General features: G+C 43.0%; 1 protein-coding gene across 1 annotated transcript in view; it reads left to right on the top strand.

The window, feature by feature from the left end:
- Positions 1 to 399: 399 nt before the first annotated feature.
- Positions 400 to 12,952, top strand: part of Nup93 (nucleoporin 93) — a 110,300-nt gene continuing 97,747 nt past the window's right edge. The window contains exon 1 of the mRNA XM_048355541.1: positions 400 to 455. The gene's annotated coding sequence lies outside the window, so the exon portion shown is untranslated. The remainder of the gene's footprint in view (positions 456 to 12,952) is intronic.

Genomic DNA, 12,952 nt, shown 5'->3' with positions numbered 1-12,952 from the left:
TGGCTTTCCAGCAAGATTCCGGATTCCAGATCTCTATAAATCAGAAAGGTGGAAGTTCAGGCAGGCATCTTGCTCGTCGTAGACGCCACCGTGTCCCCAAGCGCCTGGAATAGGACCTGACACCGGAATGGCGCCCAGTCAAGAGCTAAGGGCCGTCTCTGGCGCCAGGCTGGTAGAATCCAGACCCAAACCACGTGGGAGAGAGGAGGGCGCGGGCACAGCTTCAGGCCACGCCCACACCCACAAAGCCCCGCCCCAGAAAGCCCCGCCCCCAGCCCCACCTTTGTTCTTGTCCCCTCCCTGAGGTGTCGATAAAGTTTATTTGGCGGCGCGGCGCGCGGAGGCTCCTGGGAGCGGCCACCCCGGCCAATCAGGAAGCGCAGGCGAGCGGCGCGAGAAGCGGCGGCGGCGATCTCCTGCCGGGACCGGGGCGGCGGGGACGGCTGTAGTGCCAGGTAAGGGTGTGTCTGATGGTTGAGCTGGTGGAGCGGCCTTTCCGACCTAAAAGCCTTGTGGGACGCTGGGCGCCTGGCTCTGGACGGAGCCCCGTCCCCGTGCTCGGAGCCGTGCCGCTCACACGTTGGTTCTCCTCACGGCCGCCCGGCACGCCTGACGCCGGTGACACTGCGCCTTGTGGAACCGCCTCCACCGCGGTGTCCAGCCGCGCCCGTCCGCGAGTGCCGCGTGCCAGCCCCCTCTGGGAATGCGGGACCTGGGGCTCCCCACTCCTTCCTGCCGGAGCCTCGGGCCGCGCGGCGCCCCGTCCCCTCCCCCAGCGTCCCGGCCCCCGTGCGCTGTGTGTGTGGGGGTGTCTCTGACCACCTCACCGCGCCCGCCCGCCGGGCTCGCTTGCCCCTCGCTGCCCCACGCCCTGTGGGGGAGCCTTTGGCGAGTGCAGTCTTCGTGGCGAAGGGAGACGAGGGCCCCGACCACCTCGGTCACCCCTCACCTGTCTCCCGTACTGGTTTCCAGGCGATGCTAACGATTGGAGCCCAGAGTGGCTGGCTCTCTGGGCTGCAAAGGCGATGCCCAGCTAGACTGGGCTGATCCGTTGGGTCCTTGGTCAGTGTTTAGGTGACCCGCTGCTGAGGTTTTGCCAGGCTGCTAGTGGAAGGAGGATTTAATTTTTTTTGTTTTGTTTTGTGGGGCTAAGATGCCTTTGAGCACAAGAAAAAGTCACCTTTTATGTTCTTTCTGGGGGAGAACTGTACCCCTCCCTCTAGAGCTTATAACAATGACAAGAACATTTATTGCATGCATTTACCGTTAGGTGCTGAAGCCTTTTCTTTTAGCTATTCTTTGATATACATTAGTGTTTGGGGTATTTTCGTTTTTTTTCACCATTGGTAAAATACCATGTTTTAAATGCCGTTTTACTAGACACCATCATATTTGCATCTCCAGTTTGAACCTCTCCCTTGACTCAGCTGTCTGCTAACCAACCCCATCTTAAACTAAGCATAGAGCTAGCAGCTTCCCCTCCATTTCCTCCATCAAGCTGCTCCTCATGCCATTCTTTTCTCATCTCAGTGATATGAGAGTAGCCAATAATCTTCGGGTCCTCCTTGCCTACCTTTTTCTCAGTCCTCCAACAGTGGTTGTGGCCATTATCTCTCACCTGAATTGCTGGAACAGCTTCCATCTGATCTCTCTGCTTGTGCCTTGGCTCTGCCCTATTTTTTCTTTTTTTTTTGGACATAGTAGGTTAAAGGGATGCTCAGTTCATGTTTCCTTTAGAAATCCTCCAGAGCCGGAAATGGTGGTAAGCCTGGAATTTAGGAGGTTGAGACAGGAAAAGCACAAGTTGGAGGCCAGCCTCAGCTACATAGTGAGACCTTGTCTATAGAAGAAAACTAAAACCAAAAAACCCAGTCCTCCTAAAACTCTCCAATAGATCCTCATTTCATTAACAGTGATGGACAAAACTCTTTATAGTGAATTATAGGGCTTTAAGTGGTCTGACCGGCTGTTATTTTCACTCAGTTTCTACTATTCTACTGTCAGACATGTTTTGGCCTCAGTTCAGCATCAGCTAGAGACCAGGAGTCATTTGGCTCCTCTCTGACCTGCTGAACCTCCCATCTCAGGTATGATTTTCAAGCCTTTTTCCAAGTCACAGTCTCCTCTCTTTTCTCCCAATCACCACATTAGTGATCACCTCATTGTTCTTCTGGCCATTCTCACCATGACCAGAGATCTTTGTGAAATACTCCCCTTCCTTAAGTCCAAGAGTCTCTTTCCAGTCTTCATAGGGGGGAGTATTCTTGCTTTGACACACCTCCACAGAACAGACACTGTTGCACACCACCGTCACATCACAAGTGAGTCAGCTCATGTATCTGTTTTAAGAATAAGTTTAGTATAGACATGAATTTGTAATGTAGAATCTGAGAGGAAAAAAGATGTTAAAGACAGTGCCTGGGTTTTAGGTTTGAGCAACTGTATGTGTGATGTGCCATTTTCTGAGATGAAGAAGACAGAGAAAAGGCAAGTTTGGATCTCAGAGGGCTACCATAAGGATGGTATTAGATGACACAAGTAAAGCTTATGGTAGGCACTCGCACATAGCAAGAGCTCAGGAATGGGTTATCCCCATTGTTACATGTGAACATTTCCTATTGCTAGATGAATAAATGAATGATTAAGTTGAAAGAAACTAGAGGATGGGCTGTTTTTATAGAAGGGATATTGAGGAAAACCATTTGGTAGGTGTATTGCTCCCTTTTCTGTTACTATAGTGAAATACCTAAGGTCGACTACTTCCTAAAGAAGAGGGAAGAGGTTAATTAGCTCACAATTTTGGAGGCTGAAAGTCCAAGCTCAAGCAGCCTCTGGTAAGGAATCATGGCTGATGGCATCATCCCTGAAGCTTTGGCAAGTCAGGAAGCCAGAAAATAGAGTGGGGCTTCCCATTAGGCTCTCTCCCCCTCTCCCCTTCTCCTCCCCTTCTCCTCCCCTTCTCCTCCCCTTCTCCTCCCCTTCTCCCTCTTCCCTCTCCCTTCCCCTCTTTTCTCTTTCTCCTCTCCCTCTCTCCCTATTTCCTTCTCTCCTCTCCCTTTCTCTCCCTCTTTCACTCTTTCCCTCTCTCTCCCTACTCCCCTCTCTTTCCCCTCTCTCCACTTTCTCCTATCATCTCTCTTCTCTCCTCTCTCTCCAATTCTCTCTCCTCTTGCTCCCCTTTCCTCTTCTCTCGTCTCTCTTTCTCCATCTGTGTCTGTCTGTCTGTCTGTTTCTCATTTTGCAGGTTTTAACCCAGGGCCTCACGTTTGTTTGGCCTTGCTTGCTTGGTGCTCTACCACTTAAGCCATGCCTCCGGCTTGGCTTTTTGCTGGTTATTTTTGGAGATGGAGTTGTCTGGACTTTTTGCCTAGTCTAGCTTCAAACTGCTATCCTCAAGATCTCAGCCTATTGAGTAGCCAGGATTACAGGTGTGAGCCACTGGTGCCAAGCTAGCTTTACCTCTAAAAGGTCCCACTGCTCCTTAACACCGCCACATTGGGGACCATGCATTCAATACATAAACCTTTGGGCCACACATTTAAGCCATATCCAAACCATAGCAGTAGGTAAAGCTTGAATTGGTGGTAATAATAATAGTTACTGTCTACTGAGTGGTTGCCATGTGGCAGGTGAAGGAGATACAATTATTTTTCCTTTTTACAGATGACCCCAGAAGGAGTCATTGCCCTGTCCAGAAGGTGGACAGGGTACCTGTGGAGAAGGTGGTTGGAGCTCAGGCAGGCAGTACAGTGGAAGGTTGGTTGGGTCTGTTTGGGAAAAAAATTTGAGCAAGTGCACAAAGCAGGGCATGTATAAAGATGTCAGGACAGAGTAAGCCAGGTGGTTGGTTTTATTTGGGGATATCGAAAGTCAAAGCAGTGTCTCATCTTGATCCCAGTGAGTGAGAGTCAGTGAGTTTTAAGCAAGCACATCCTTAGAAAAGTGATATGAGAATAATTGAAATGAAACAGAAGGCAGGTTGATATGGAGTAGAAGAGACAGGAGCAGATTACACTGTAGCATCACACAAGAACTTGTGCTTGAAGAATGGAGATGTGGCTTATGTGGTAGAAGGACAGATGGAAGAGCAGTTACAAGGTCATGAAAGACTTTTAAGTATCCCCTGTATCTAATTCCTTTCAGGTGGTAGGGGTTTGGATAGTGAGGAATGTGTTCTTTTTGTTGAATTTGGTTTAAGAGTTTTTGTTAGGTATACCAATTGTACAAGGAATCTTCCTACCTCCTTATTTCCCCCTCCCTCCAAAAAAGTACTTATGTGTATTTGGTGTCTGAGTCTGGAGAGAGAGATTTGCAAGTCAATAATCTGAGGGTCACATGCAGATGGTGAAGAAGGATGAGCTGAGAGAGAGAAGCCACGCTGGTGGTGGTGGTAGAAGACTTTCGGACACGGTGGGCCTGACATTGATGTGCTTGAGAGGAAATGCATAGATGGGGCCTAGAAACTTCAGGTTGGAGTTTGTGTGCCAGGAGGTAGGTATGGATTTAAGTCATTACCATTGGGAATTTAGGGACAATGATGAGGCAAATGTTCTGAGTAGGGAATTTAGAGCAGTTCTAAAATAGCAAGTTATTAAAGATTATATAAAATCACATATATCACATAAGATCAGTCACAGAAAAGAATTCATCAAACTGATGGTATAAAATGAAAAGCAAAAAACTCTCATTGCTTCATGGAGATAATGCTAAATTGTTTCATGATAAAGTTTGTTTGTTTTTTTTTTTTTTTTTTTTTGGCCAGTCCTGGGGCTTGGACTCTGGCCCTGAGCACTGTCCCTGGCTTCTCTTTGCTCAAGGCTAGCACTCTGCCACTTGAGCCACAGCGCCACTTCTGGCCATTTTCTGTATATGTGGTGCTGGGGAATCGAACCCAGGGCCTCATGTATATGAGGCAGGCACTCTTGCCACTAGGCCATATCCCCAGCCCTCATGATAAAATTTGTAAAAATTGTTAATGAACATAAGTGTGTGAATTCAGTGAATTTTTTACCTATTCACTCCTGTGACCATTATGTAAGTTGAGACATAGATTATTAATGCCCTGCCATTTTTGTCAGTTTAGGCTACTATAATAAAATACCATGGATTGGGTGACTTTAACAATAGAAATTTATTATCTTTATAGTTTTGGAGGCTTAGCAAAGTTGGGTTCTGATGAGGAATGTCTACGGAGTTCTTGCCATCTTGTGCTCCTTGGTCATAGGCATGAGGAGGATTGGGTGGAGCAGGGCAAGTCCCCTGGTATCACTTCTTACAAGGACACTAATTGGCCTGAGGATCCCACTGTCATCACCTTATCTTAAGGTCATCACCACGCCTACTAGGTTAGAGCATCAGAAGAATTTTGTGGGAATCCAGTTCAGTCCTAGTCCCCAGAAAGTTATGTTGTGTTCTCCCACACAGTACTTCCTTGTATTCCAAAGGGATTTTTTTTTTTTAACCAACATTGTGACTGCTAGTACTAGTACTAGGCATAACCTCTCTTCCCCCCCCCCCCCCTTTTTTTTATTGTCAGTCCTGGCACTTTAACTCAGGGCCTGGGTGCTGTCTCTGAGCTTTTTTGCTCATAGCTCTCCACTGCTTGAGCCACAGCTCTACTTCTAACCTTTCTTCGGTACTTAATTGAAGATAAGAATCTCACAGACCTTGTTTATCAGCTGGCTTTGAACCATGATCCTTAGATCTCAGCCTTCTGAGTAGCTAGAATTACAGGTGTGAGCTACTTGTACCCTGTTTAGCTTTCCTGTTTTTAAGATTTATCTAAATGGAATCATACATATGTTCTTCTTTTTCATATCTGGTTTCTTTAATTCACTATTGCACTTGTAAAATTGATCTGTTGTTCCATAGAACTGTGGTTAAACTTTTCCTGTGTGGTATGTATATACCACAATGAAAAATAAAAAGCCCAAATGGAATAATTTTGTATATACAGTGGTTTTAAAATCATTTTGAAAAGGAATGGCCTAGACTTTTATTACAATCTGATTAAAAAAAAAAACTATAGTGCTTTTCTTACATTAAAAAACAAAGCCAGGCATTGGTGGCTCACACCTGTAATCCTAACTCAGGATCCTAGCTAGATCTCAGGAGGCTGGGATCTGAGGATCATGGTTTAAAACCAGCCCAGGCAAGGAACTCTGTGAGACTCTCGCCTCTAATTAACTTCCAGAAAACCAGAAGTAGCGCTGTCAGGGACAGTGCCTAGTTCCTGAGTTCAAGCCCTATGACCGACAGAAAAACCCCACCAATTTGAACCCAAATGTATTTTCAGCAGAGGCCAGGTGTTACTAATCTGGGTGCCGTGGTTCTCAGGACAAGAAGCTTTCCTTGGTTTAAAGCAGGGTTTCTTAATCTGGGAGCTAGTATTTGGGGGCCAAATCATTCTTTGTAGATATTATGTTTTGTATTATAGGATGTTTGGCAGAATGCTTGGCCTTTACCTTCAGTGTGCTAATAGTGTCTCCTTCCAAGTTGTAACATCTAAAAATGTCTACCAGTGTTTGCTACATAACTCCTCAGGGGCAAAGTCACTCTCAGTTGAGAACCACTAGTTTAGAGAGAAGATCCTGGGCTAAAGACCTTTTTTTTTTTTTTTCTCCAATCCTAGGGCTTGAACTCAATGCCTGGGCACTGTCCCTGAGCTTCTTTTGCTCAAGGCTAGCATTCTTCCACTTGAGCCACAGTGCCACTTATGGCTTTTTCTGTGTATGTATTGCTGAGGAATAGAGCCCAGGGCTTCACGCATGCTAGGCAAGCACTCTACCGCCAAGCCACATTCCCAGACCAGACCTCTTGTACTCTACCTCTCTAATCTGCTTCTACTTGGTAATCTACCTCTGTTAATACCAGTGGTTAAAAAAAGGAGCTAGTGTTTTTTTGTTTTGTTTTGTTTTTTTGGCCAGTCCTGGGCCTTGGACTCAGGGCTTGAGCACTGTCCCTGGCTTCCTTTTGCTCAAGGCTAACACTCTGCCACTTGAGCCACAGCGCCAGTTCTGGCTGTTTTCTGTATATGTGGTTCTGGGGAATCGAACCCAGGGCCTCATGTATACGAGGCAAGCTCTCTTGCCACTAGGCCATATCCCCAGCCCGAGCTAGTGTTCATTCTTAAGGTTCTCATGCAATTTTTGTCATCTTTGAAGTGTGATTGCTACTTCTGAGGAAGCAGAAAGTTAGTGTAAAGTCAAGTAAAAGAATGGGGCATAGCTCAAGAGACCCTGAGTTCAATCCCTAGTACTGTGGGAAAAAAATAGAAAAAAGAAAGAATAAAAATATTTCGTATTTGTTGATATTTCCTGATAAGTAGGCCATGAGAAATCACAGAGACAACTCACTCATCTCACCAGTGGTGAAACATCCAAAGAAGGTCCAGTCCCAGGGGGAGAGTTTGAGGCAGGTAGAGTTCATAGCCCTTACTTTATGGATGGCCCTTCTACTGGTATGGATAGCCAAGAGTTTATCAGAAAGTTCCTTATGAAGGTAATGTTTTTATGTGTTTCTAGACTACTTCTATTTGCTTACTGGAGATGAATTAATGTAAGTGATACTTTATATATCAAGAAAGCCGATGCCCAGCACACAAGCTGACTCATCCAGGGCAGTACTACTACTACATCTGCTACCAAAAAGATCTTCAGATCTTTGTTTTGTGTCTAGATTAGTTTATTTTAGTTCACCTCCCCCTCCCCGAAGTCTATCTTCTGAATAATGATCAGGTCTAACTCTCTTATTGAGCCTCATAAAAATTATTTAGCACCCTTATTTTTATAGTTCTTTTCTTCCTCTTTCAGAGGTATCTGGAACAATGGCATCTGTGAGGATGTAACTTTCTTTTCAGCTGTGTGGTACAAAGAAGGATAATGTCATCTAGCCATATCTAAAGTGGAGGAGAGAAGGGAATAGTACAGGTTGAATATGACTAATTCAAAATAAGAAGTTCTCTAAAATCCAAAACTTTCTAAGTGCCCACATGTAACCATAATGGAACCTAACCTATGCCATGAAACTTACACAAACAGATTTTAAAAATGCATAGAAATACCTCCAAGGTTTGTGTATAAGGTATATATATATATAACAAAGGAGTTTCGTGTATAAAGTATATATGGAACTAAGTGTGCTTTGGATTTGGGTCCTTTGCGCAAGGTATCTCAGTAGATATATGTAAACATTCCAAGATCTGAAAAACCGGCCCAACCATTTTGTACAATGGATATTCAACCTATATTAGTTTTCTCTCTCTCTCTTTTTTTTTGTGGCAGTCTTGGACTTGAACTCAGGGCCCTGTGCCACCCCTGAGCTTTTTTGCTCAAGACTAATGCTCCTCCCTCTTGAGCCACAGCTCCACTACCAACTTTTTTGGTGGTTAATTGGAGATAAGTGTCTCATGGACTTTTCTGCCTGGGCTGGCTTCAAACCACAATCCTCAGATTTCAGCCTCCTGTGTAGCTAGGATAACAGGTGAGAGCCACTGGAGCCTAGCTCTCATTAATCTTTAATCCTAAATGTTGCACATTGTTGTGTTCTAATTCTATAATAACCTGATTAATGAGAAGGTTTGAAGGCAAGATTTCTGCTTGGTACTAAAAGCTGGATTTCTTCGGAATCACATCTTCATAGTGGAAATTTGGATTTGGTAGTGGGTAATATAGCATACATTAAAAAATCACTATCACCTTCCAGAAGTTCTTACTCAGTGATTTGACTAAATAAATTACAATTTAGTGTGGAATATTTACTAGAAGATTTTTTTTGAAGCAGAGATGTTTATAATTAAGCTATAAAATGTTGCCAGTATGGCAACATGGCAATATTTTGTATCAATATAAATCAGTCATTTATAAAATACTTGGTATATCAATAAATAATTTTTTGAAATAAATAGGTTTGGTTGTTATGTCAATGATAAAGGAATCTTCTTTTTGCTAGTGAGTGAACAATCTGGAATCAAGCCATGTGTTTGTATTCAAAGTCCAGTCATTGCTGATGCTTTCTCCTCCTCCTCCTCTTCCTCCTCTTATTTGTGTCCATACTGGGGCTTCACCTCAGGGCCTCTTGCTCAGCTTTTTTCTTTATGGCTTGTACTCTGCCACTTAAGTCATGCTTCTACTTCTAGCTTTTTGCTAGGTAATAGCTATGAATCTTACAGTTCATCTGCTCAGGCTGACTTCACACCTGGATCCTCAGATCTCAGCCTCCTCAGTAGCTAGGGTTATAGGTGTGAGCTATCAGTGCCTAGCTTCAAAGTCTAGTCTCCTATGTACTTTGTTTTAATTTTTTTTTTTTTTTGCCACTCCTGGGGCTTGAACTCGGGCTGAGCACTGTCCCTGAGCTTTTACCTAGCATTCTACCACTTGAGCCACTGCTCCACTTCTGGCATTTTCTGTATATGTGGTACTGAGGAAATGAACCCAGGGCCTCATACATGCTAGGCAAGCACTCTACCACTAAGCCACATTGCCAGCCCTGTTTTAAAAAATTTTAGAAGATATTTTACTATTATTAAATTCTAAAGTAAACCCAAAAAGCAAGAACACTGTTAGTCATTGGTTTGAAAAAAAAAAGCATTATCATTTATTATTTCCAACGTGTATGTATGAAATATCTCCTTTGACCACACCTAACACATACATGCACGTGTGCACACACACATATTTCTGTGCTAACTATTTTTGTTAGGTTCCATCTTTGTAATCGCAAGAAACAGTATTTGGGTATGTAGTAATACAGAAACTCTTTAGTGAGTGAATAGTATTGTTTGATTTAACAGATGCTCCTCAATTTATAACAGGGCCATGTACCAATAAACCTGTCATAAACTGAAAATATCCTGTCAGAAACCCCCTATGTACATCTAACCCACCGAGCAGCGCAGCTTAACAACAAGGTATGCTGTAGGGTTCCTGTTGTTTTCCCTGTTACCCCAGCACTCACTAAGAGTTTTGGCTCACTATGCTGTCCAGCATCTCCAAAGCATATCATATCTCATATTGGGAGCACAGGAAAAGATCAAAACTCAAAATGTGCTTTGTACTGAAAGCTTGTCGATTTTGCACCATTGTAAAGTTGAAAAATTGTCAAACCATTGTAAGTGGGGAAACCCTTCTATTGTAAATCTACAAGGGAAAGTAGCCAATGTCATCTCCTCATACAAGTCATTGGATCAAGACAGATTCTTTAACACTGAAGAACAGACAGAAAGACAGATAACCATGCCTTTATTTTTTCCATCTGTCTTAGCCTTTTGTATATTTTGGATAACTGACTGGATTGTAGATATAAGGAAAGAGAAACTTTCATGTAGATTTAATATGTTACATTGTACTTTAAAAGGACCAGTATCTGGTATATTAGGTCAGAACCCTTTATACAAGTCAGAGTTCATCTGATACAAAGTAGATTTCTTCCTCCTTTATACATTTCAAAGTTTAAAAGAAGGAAGGGGAATTGCAGTAGGCCTAAGGCCTTTAGCACACCCAGCAAGTGCTGCTAGTGAGGATAATTTTGTCAGGTGTAGCTTGTAAGCACAAACCACAATTTGTGCTGGAGCTCAGAAACCCTATACTAGGGGTTGGCAAGCTATGGCTCATTGATAAGTAAACTAGGAAAGGTTTTGTTTCTTTAAGTCATTGAGAACAAAAATCCAAAGAATGAAATTTCATGCCATGGGAAAACTTATGAAATTCAGATTTTAATATCCATGATTAAAATTATATTGGAGCATAGGTATTGTTTATTTGTTTACATACTGTCGTCTGTGGCTGTTTTCAAGCTGCAGTGGTGAGTTGAATAGTTGTAACAGAGACTGAGCCACAAAACCTAAAATAGTAATTATTTTAACCTTTTACAGAAAATGTTTTCTTGTCCTAGGAGACCAGAAACTTGCCAAAAGTTTGGCAGATAGGTCTGAGATGGATGGCTCAGAGACTTTTCAAATTTCCCATTGTTTTTCCTGTCATCCTTGAGGCTCAGAGGCTTTGATCTTCTGAACTATATCTTGGGAGTCACATAGGCTTGAGTCAGGACAATTAGTAGCTGCTATTTCTGGGACAGATCGGTCATCTTAAAGAATACCAGAAAAGAGATGTGTAGATACTTCATATATGAATACTGAATATGAATAAGATTCAGACCACCTGTGAAAGGGACTACATTTTGAGCATACTGATTGAGAATGGTTTAGAAGTCCTCAGCAAATTGAATATTTAAGCATCTCATCTTTCTGGCATGATTATTTAATATTTACGTTGAGATTGTGGAAAAGTTTATGTTTTTCATAACTAGGACCTACATGTTAATATCAAGTGATCTGAAATTCTTTGATGCATCTTTGATTTGCCTTTATAATTAGTTCATTTCACCTTCTGTGCGGTTTGGGGATTATTTCCTCCTATTTAAGAATGTTGGCATGCTATTGAATGACAAGTGAATGCAGACCAGTATGAGAAAACAGCAATCTGCTCAGTCCTTGCTTTAGCTATAGGTATAAGCTATCTTCTCTAAAAAAACATGTTGGTGTTTTTTTTTGTTGTTGTTGTTTGTTTGTTTTGTCAGTCATGGGTCTTGAACTCTGGGCCTAGGCACTGTCCCTGAGCTCTTCAGCTCAAGGCTAGCGCTCTACCACTTTGAGCCACAACACCATTTCTGGTTTTCTGTGATTAATTAGAGACAAGAGTCTCAGACTTTCCTGCCTGGGCTGGCTTTGAACCATGATCCTCAGATCTCAGCCTCCTCAGTAGCTAGGATTACAGGCATGAGCCACCGGCATCCAGCTATAAAAATTAATTAAAAAATATTTTTTAATTTTCTCAGCATCCTGTCAGTGTGGTAAGGAAATCTAAAAACACCAGGATAGAGTGTCCTACTGTAGCCTCCGAAAAACAGTGGATCATTAATTTTGTTTTGGAAAGGGCAGTTTTATCTAAGATAAAAAAATCTTAAGTCCAGATTGATGAATTTTCTCAAGGTCAACATATTTTTGACTACCATTCATTAAAAAAAAAAATCTAAACAATTGATAGCCCCCTAGAAGCCTCCTTCATGCCCCTTTGCTCCCCACCAAGGGTAACTAGCCCTGTCTCTAACCTTCTAACCTGTGCCCTTCATTTTAAGACTCTCAGTTTCTCTGGTGCCTGTGGAGTCTCTGGGGGACTCAGTAGGACTTCTGCCAAGTGGTGCATGGAGAACAAATTGTTGTTCAGGGTTCTGGTACTCAGTGATACTCTCTGAGCCAAGCACTTTGCAGTGTTGCCAAAGGTGTCTCACAATCATGCTTAATCATTGCTAGTGGAAAGAACCCTAAGGAACCCAGGGCCCTAGCCTGTCCTTGCTAAATAGATTCATTTTTCTTTTTTCAATGGAGGTACACTATTATTCTTAAATTTATGAAATCAACCATTAATTGAAAACTTCTAATAAAATAGGGTGACTGTTTCAAAGTATAGATGGTAGAGGGTATGGCTTATGTAGCCCCAGCCCTCAGTTGAAGCTCCAGTACTACAGAGGTGAGGGGAGATTTATTTTTATCTTTATTTTTTGCTGGTACTGGGGCTTGAACTCAGGCCTTGGGTGATTGTCCCTGAGCTTCCCCCCCCCCCCCCCTTTTCAGGAATAGTGCTCTGCCACTTGAGCCACAGCTCCTCTTCTGGCTTTTTTGATGATTAATTGGAGATCAGAGTCTCAAGGACTTTTCCTGCCCAGGCTGGCTGACTCTGAATCATAATCTTCATATCTTTACCTCCTGAGTAGCCAGGATTACAGGTATGAGTCACCAGTGCCTGGCAAGGTGTTTTGTTTTTGTACAATTATTTTGTGCTGGTAGAATTGTAATGTAGGATAAGCCTTTTTTTTTCCCCAAAAGGTAGTACCTTTTTCTTCTCTCAGGCAGATGTGGATTGTTTGCTTTTTACTTCTGAAGTTATACAGCAAATTT

Source organism: Perognathus longimembris, chromosome 10 (assembly GCF_023159225.1).
Source record: "Perognathus longimembris pacificus isolate PPM17 chromosome 10, ASM2315922v1, whole genome shotgun sequence".
Classification (NCBI taxonomy): domain Eukaryota; kingdom Metazoa; phylum Chordata; class Mammalia; order Rodentia; family Heteromyidae; genus Perognathus; species Perognathus longimembris.
Note: the sequence above shows the minus strand (reverse complement) of the source record. Positions and strands in the feature narration are given on the sequence as shown.